Here is an 8302-nt window from a genome sequence, read left to right as displayed (position 1 = left end):
CACAACTACTTTGGATGATGCAAACCTTGCAAGACATTCAAATCACATGTACTCCACCCATCTCCATTCTATGTGATAATACAAGTGCCATCAGTATTTCAAAGAATCCAGTCATGCACTCCAAGACCAAGCGCATACCCATCAGCTATCACTTTCTATGTGAACAAGTGCTTGAACAAAAGGACAAATTGGAGTATGTTCCCTCCAAAAAATAGGTTGCTAACATACTCACTAAACCACTGCTGAGAGAGACATTTGAATATTTCAGACAAAAGCTGGGAGTAGTTGTTGCATCATCCTGTTGTTAAATCCTATTTTTCAGAGAAAGGTTGTTATACACGAGTTTCATGAAGCATAGTCGCGTACATACGCGGGTTTCTGTGAGCAAAGTCACATATATATTGGTTTAAGGAAAAAAAGTGGGCCAGACTCACGAAAAAGGGGTTTGATATGGTTCTGTCAATTATCTGCTCTGTTTGATGATGGTTACAATTTGTTCATAACATGTGGAAATATGTTGGTTCTCATAAGTTGTTGATAACTTGATGTATATCTGATTGATGATGATGCCTTGATATTTCTTGCTCATATATGCAATAATCGGATATGACAGTGAAGATCTGGCATAGGTTCAGGGGGAGCATATGCTTCTAATAATGCATTGTTGGCATTATCTTAGAAGATCTTGGTACAGATCCGCATAATTGTTTTGATTCAGGTGACTCTTTTGATGATGGAAATATACACGCTGTTGATCCTAATGTTGCTGATGGTGAAAATAATATATGGTGTATGATAGTTGCTGATGACTATCATGGTCTTATTTAGATCGGTTGTTCTTATTATAAATGTCATGTATATCATTTAATGTAGATATCATTAAAATACCTAATTTGTAACCCCATTATGCATGGGATGGATGATGTAATATTTATTGTTTTTGTCATGTATAAACAATTGGTATATCCCCACTTGGTTGGGAGATGGATGTATGTATGAGTCATTGGTGATAGGAAGGTCATTGGTGATATATCTATAGAGTCATGATTTTCTTACAGACTTTGCTTCTGCTGAGGGGGAGCATGGACTCAATCATGGGAGCTCAATTAGTACATTTCAACATATCAGAAGATTCAACATGTACTCAGGAGGAGCATGACCAGCATAATGTATGTCAAAGGGGGAGCATGACCCTTTGCACTTTATGTCAAAGGGGGAGAGTGACTTGGTGTTGTCGTTGCTATCAAGTCTAAAGGGTGTTACTGTTGGCATTATGATACACGTGTTGTCCTTGATGGCAACTCACTCAGATGAAAGATCATAGTACAACAAGTTAACAACAGAGAATTACAAATCAGACTATACAGAATGAAGAAAGAGAGGTATACGTAGGTTCACCTTGACCAAGTTGCATATTCACGCAGGTTCACTGACCACAAGTAGCGTATATGTACACACGCATTTTCACAGAAGGAAGAGCGCGTATACCTTGGAAAACTAAGTTTTTGGTCCTGGGTATTTGGTCCATGGTATTTTGATCCATGGTATTGGTCAAAAGTATCTGGTCTGAGGTATTGACCCTAGGTATTTCGTCTAAGGTGTTGGTCCTAAGTCGTTTTGGTCTATGGTATTGAGAAAGGTCTAAGGCTATAAAAGGAGGAGAAGATCATTAGGCCATGTGTGCAAGTATCAAATATCTGATGAAGTGTGAGATTTACTATGCAGGTTATTGGCTTATGGTGTTGTGCTTGACCTGAACGAGGGATGAACCTTAGTGGTTGATGGAGGATAAGATATAATGATGGATCCAGATCTTAAGGCTTGAAATGAATTATATTTATATGGTTTCATTATGTTTATTCTAGATCTGAATACTGACGCATGTGTTGTTCTACAAATATTATGATCTCGGTATAACTGAAGTCTAAAATAGCTGCAGAATTATGAATTAATATTTGTAGATGTATACGCTCGTTGGCTTTGAGAAAAGAAAGTATACACGCAGGTTTGACACATGGAAGTAGCGTATACCTTATAAAATATGTTTCAATTGTTTCTGTTTGCTATTGCAGAGTTCTGGGTTCTAGTTTGGGTTCTGATTATTGTATTCTGGTGACAGTATTTTGAATGATCAGATTGATGGGTTGTCAAAGTGATTGATTGATTCAGTTGTGGTTGGTTCAGAAAGTGATTGGTTGATGCACATGTATGTGATGATTGAATTACAGTTATGATGTTCTTGATGGATCCAGTCTGAAAATTTATGAAACATGGTCCTCGGAGGAAGAAAGAAGGTTGTAGCCTTTTGTAGGTCGCAGCCTACGTACTAGTAAACATATTGGCTACTATAGCACAAGAGTGAGGGGGTTGTAGCTCATTTCTAGGAGAAGCTGGAGAATGAGAGAAGGTTGTAACCTTCTGCAGGTAGAAGCTTGCGTACTCGTATAAGTCTGTACAAAATTGTAAATAGATTTTCTTATTATTAAAATAAGTCAAAGACAACAACAGCAAGTGGTTTTCACCCACATTGGGTTTCCACATTATATCTTGGTGTTCATGTGTGTTGCTTATGTGTGATGGTTTATTCTGCTTTTACTGCAATGTCTAATAAATCTCTAATGTACTCGTTAAAGTTCAATGCATGATAAATTGGGTAAATCAAAAGTTTTCTGCATATACCCTCGTTGCCTTAAGTAGAGTAGCGTAGACATGCTAGTTCACATAGCTGAAGTAGCGCATACAAATATGTTTGGAAAATTAAAAATCATTGATCTCATGACACATTCACCACCTCTCCTTTCAATAAAAACTATGTTACTAAATAACTCGCTAATGAACTATTTTTGAAGAGGAAGATGTTCATCACATCCTTTTATTCTGTATCCTATTCTCTGTCATCAATCCACGAGATCATACCCATAAAATGGTAATTAGAATTACGGAAGAACAACCTGGAAATCTGGGTTGCAATAATCACTAAGAAATCTATATTTTCTTATGCCCATCATAATGAATAGCCTGCACTAAATCTATTTTCAGATGTCCACAATAATAAATAATTACTGAGAAATCTATTTTCGAATAGGTATAATAGTAAGCAAAACCTACCAATGTATGAAGACTATGCCCTAAATAACCAACCCTTTAAACTGAAACCCATCTGGATAATTTCCTTTCGAATGATCAAACAGCTTATATCAAAATTTCACTTTTCTATATGCTTGAATGTTTTAAAACTTCTGGGAACCAGAAATATTTAAAAAATGAGCTGCGGGTTACATCAGCACAAGACAACTTTAAGAAAAAAAAAACTTGAGGGACATGATTTTAAGATAAGCATAGCGTAGAATCTGCTCACATAATGAATGAGAATGACCACCAAGAATTTTGTCGGCCACGTCAGCTTCACTGAAACGTAGGCCTCTCTCAAACCTCCAATACAATACATGGACTAACTTCCAATACGATACATGGGCTATCAGAGGAGCGGCTTGCTGCTGAGAAACTTCTAAGATAACGCATGCAATATTATATGTTATCCAACGACCAATAACCACGCAAAAGCATCGTTACATCTTCAATGTAGTTCACGCAAAAGCATCGTTACATCTTCAATGTAGTGGTGGAAAGAAAAGGAAGAAGGATATCTAGAGGAATTGTTTGGAAGGTTATAAGGTTTGGAATTTGGGTAAAAAATTCAAATTTTTTTGAAGTAGTGTTTGAATTATGATTTTGATTGTGAAAATATATTAAACACTATTAAAAATTTCTAGTTTCATAGCTATAACTTAAATTTTCAAAAATCTTTGTAAAATTTTAACAAAATTTTACCAAAATTTCCGTAATTTTCACTAAAAACGTCTGTTTATAGTGCATGACAATGAAAAAAGTAAAATCAAAAACATTACATAATAAAAAAAAGTGAAATCAAAATATTAAAACACCTAATCAACTGCAACTGCAATGATCATTATACCAGCTTATTAAGTACATTTATAAAAACCTCTACCAAATTTTAACAAAATTTCAAAAATTTTCTTAAGAAAAACGCTTTGTTTAAACTTTATACTACACAATGAAAAGGGTGAAATCAAAAATATTAAAGCACCTGATCAACCGCACGTGATCATGGTGTCCGCTTATTCCGTAATCTGACTGTTTTATGCTTTGGCATATTTTCTATTTAAATTTTGCATAAAGGGATATGTGGAAATTACATTGAATTTTTAAAATCTATTTATATATTTTAAAAATCACTAAATAATAAAATATCTCTATTTAATAAAAAAATATTTTAATAAATCTGTTAGACAATGCCGCCAACGGGCCCATTTATTATAAGTTTATTCCTTGCAAGAGTAACATGGATGGCTGAGAAAAGTCCTGAAATGAAACAGTTGAATAATTTGAATTTACACTTTAGAATCAACTATAATTTGAATTTACTTTACAGTTTAGAATCAACTTCATAGCTTCATGATACATGAAAGAAGTCAACTCTTTAAATTGGAATTGCGCTTCAATTTCAAAAATCTTTTCTTTCTTAAACATTGTTACCTCATTTATATTTTGCTCATTTTTAATATAAACTCTATATATTTAATATTTCTTAAACATTGTTACCTCATTTATATTTTGCTCATTTTTAATATAAACTCTATATATTTAATATTTCATATATTTATAGAAAAGTTATATTTATAGATATTTATAAGGTTATAATTCCCTAATCTTATTACAAGGAACCAAATAAGCTTAACCCATAAAAAAAATATCTACTCTTTGAATTTACAGTTTAGAATCAACTTCATAGCTTCATGATAGATAAAAGAAGTCAACTCTTTAAATTGGAATTGGCTTTCAATTTCAAAAAGTTTTTATTTTTCAAAACATTGTTTGATTATTTATATTTTACTCATTTTTATTATAAAATCTATATATTTCATATTTCATATATTTTTAAAAAACTTATATTTATAGATATTTATAAGGTTATAATTCTTTAATCTTGTTACAATGAACCAAATAAGCTAAACTCATCTAAAAATATCTACTCTTTTAATCTCATTAAAGGAAAGCAAGGAAATTAGCAAAGTAAATAAAGGTGAATATTAAACTTATGTAAAGAAATTACTAGCCTTCTAAATCTGTGAAAATTTATTGAGGAAAGTGTATAGATGGAACACAAAATTCCCTAAAGACTTGAACAAACTTTGCCAATGTGATGGGATGGTCATATGGTGATGTTTCTAGAGATTTTAAATGTTTTGTAAGAAATTGTAAATATTTACATTAGGAATTGAGTTTTGTTTTTAGAATAATTTCGAGGAATTATTTCCTAATGTAAATATAGTTTTAGTTTCCCTTATTTTGTGGAAAAGGGGAAACCATTCATCTCTTGTGACTCTTGGTTGTCCCATGTTAACTTTCTTTTAAAAAAAAGGGATGTTTGAGAAGAAGAAGAGAAGAGAAGAAAAACTCCAAGGTCAGAAGAAAAGATAAAGTTCCAAAGAGGTCTATGTTACATATGCCCACATTGTATATGTCATCACTTTAATGTATATTTAGATTTAACTAATGAGTAACATATTTATATCCCTGTGTGTTTGTTAACTTCTTTGTCAATTTATATCCCTGCGTGTTTGTTAACTTCTTTGTCCATATATTTTTATTGTTAATCACTATTCTATTCAATGAAGTCTTCACTTTTTCAGTCCATTTATATTAAGAGTCTAAATGTGTCGAGAAGTGTGGTGATTGTATGGTTTAGGAGCAAATAGAAGCTTTAGTTCAAGTGCAATTTGGAGTTGAACATATATTCACCTGTGTGTATGCATCTAGCTGATGTCACCTATCATGTTTTGAAGTTGTAATATTATATTCTTATCGTAATTGATGTGTTTAGAATATATGCTACTTGTCTCAATATTGTTGTGTGCTTCAGTCATGCATCTTTGGCATTTATGTTGAAATGGTTCCAAACCTCGTGAAAGAGAGTTTGTTATATTATATTTACAATGATTTGAATGATGTTAAAGAAAAACAAAGTACCGTGTTGTGCGATGTTGCAAAAACCTTTCAGACTAGTTTTGGGTTGCCAAATGTGTAATGACTTGTAAACCTAACACAAAAATGCATATGAATTCATTATTTGTGTTAAGAAACGAGTTAGAAATGTGAGAAATCGATTGGGAACAAGGACAGGTCATTTCACCTTCCTTAAAATTGCAATACATGTTTTTAGGGGTGCTACGAAATCTTTTTGTAGCGGATACAGGTATTTAATTGTGCTATGAAATCATTTCATATCGACTGCACAAAAAAATTTGAGAACCAATTGTTTGCTTTTTAAAATGACGGTTGCACCATTTGTCAAAAGAAAATGTGTAATTGGATGAGACGAGGAAAAAGATTGGAAAGTGAGAAGAAATCTCAAGCAAGAGAAATGTGGACCGCATATATTAAAGGGTTTATGAAATATTGTTGAACTGAAAATGAGAACAAAGCTGTGGGTAGACTTATCCTTGGTTATTGGCAGCCGGAGTAACCGGTTCTGTCATCGCTTATACTTGTTTTCATTATTTACAATACTTTACACTCATTTTGAACATCGAGATATTTCCATTGGATAGAGATTATTTTAAATTTTGATGCAATCATTAAACATTTTCCATTTTAGAAATCGCCACATCTTGATTTGATAAAATTTATTTTAAAATTTGATGTAATAGTTCACAACGACGGGTAATGACGGGATGATGGCCACATAGATTAAGTGGACCGTGCATGTAACACTTACTCTCTAGATTTTATTTATTAACAGTGGCTTTTGCCTACTTTTACATGTTGTGTACCTTGATTTCCACACTTTTGAAATGATGATAATTTGTCATGATAGAGACCATGTTATATAATAATTCACTATATGGGATAATAAGGGTGAAGACTCGAGGCGAACTTTGGCCTATCCATTATGTACTTGTACCTTTTACAATAAATAATTCCTGTTATTGTATACCATTTTACCGTTTTATAGTGTTCTCTGTTTTTCCTAACTAAAAAGTGCTTTTCATCACCTTTAAATGTTCACTATACCTTAATTTTCACATTTTTAACTTCACAATATTTTGTTTTGATAGATACAATTTTACGTCATAATTTACCACGTATGATGATGAGTGCAAGCCAAATTTCACCTATGAATTATGTGAGTGCTTTTTTTTCACTAATTAGTTTTAATTTACTATTTCGTAGTATTTTATCGTTATTTAGAGATATTTACTATCAATCGTTTTATAGTTAATTTTTTTATGTTATGATATATTGTAAGAATAATTATAATATGAAAAATAAAAATTTAATATATGAAATAAAACATTTATTTATTATTTTTTTATATAGATATATGGTATCTCAATTATTAATATTTTTAAAATATTTTTTATTTGATTGTGAAAAATAAAGTTTTACAAAATATTGAAAAAAGAATTAAAATTTTACATAAAAAGTGATTTATTAATAAATTTCTTTAAAGATAATTTATATATAACATATGAGAAACAAATTGTTTAACTTATTTTAGTTATTTTAGGAGTAAGTCAACAAATGTATGATCTCAATCTTATCTCACACTTTATAAGTCAATAAATTATTTTTAAGCTCGAAAATTTGATAGACATTCACTAAAAAAAATCCTCGGGTTCAACAGAGTGCATCTAACTACTCATGTTTACATAGTTCCAACATTCTTGCATAGATAAATATAAAACTAAACAATAGTACACCATAAAAATATTTCATGCACTTGGCAAATATAATAACAATACAACTTTAAAAGAAAAGAGTTTTCAATATTAGGTTTCTCACTAAAGATGGGATAATGATATTGTCTAATTTACTTTCCAATGACCAACCACTACTTTTATGTTCAAAGCCATTATGGGAATAAGAATTGATACATTATGATGTATGTAAAAATGAAAAGAGGGGGTGAATTTGGTGGGCCTTATTTAAACCCCCCTAGATTGACACCATGCCTATTTGACCTCTTGATGGGAAATGGATTGCATTCTCTCTAACGAAGATGACTGTGAGTAAACTTAATAATATTTTGACATCTACTTAAGTCATCTAGGCGGAATAGATATCATCATTTTAAAGTGACCATTTGAATGAATGAACACATAATAAATAACATCCATTGTATAATATGAGAATTATGATCCCAACCGTCTACCATGAGAATGTAGGATGCATGTGAAGATATCAACACAATAATGTTTATAACCATAAAATAATAATT

This window comes from Pinus tabuliformis, chromosome 3_2 (genome assembly GCF_031772625.1).
Source record: "Pinus tabuliformis cultivar Carrire ecotype Pingquan chromosome 3_2, CPIR1, whole genome shotgun sequence".
NCBI classification, from domain to species: Eukaryota; Viridiplantae; Streptophyta; class Pinopsida; order Pinales; family Pinaceae; genus Pinus; species Pinus tabuliformis.
The sequence above is the reverse complement of the archived record's forward strand: the minus strand, read 5'-3'. Positions refer to the sequence as shown.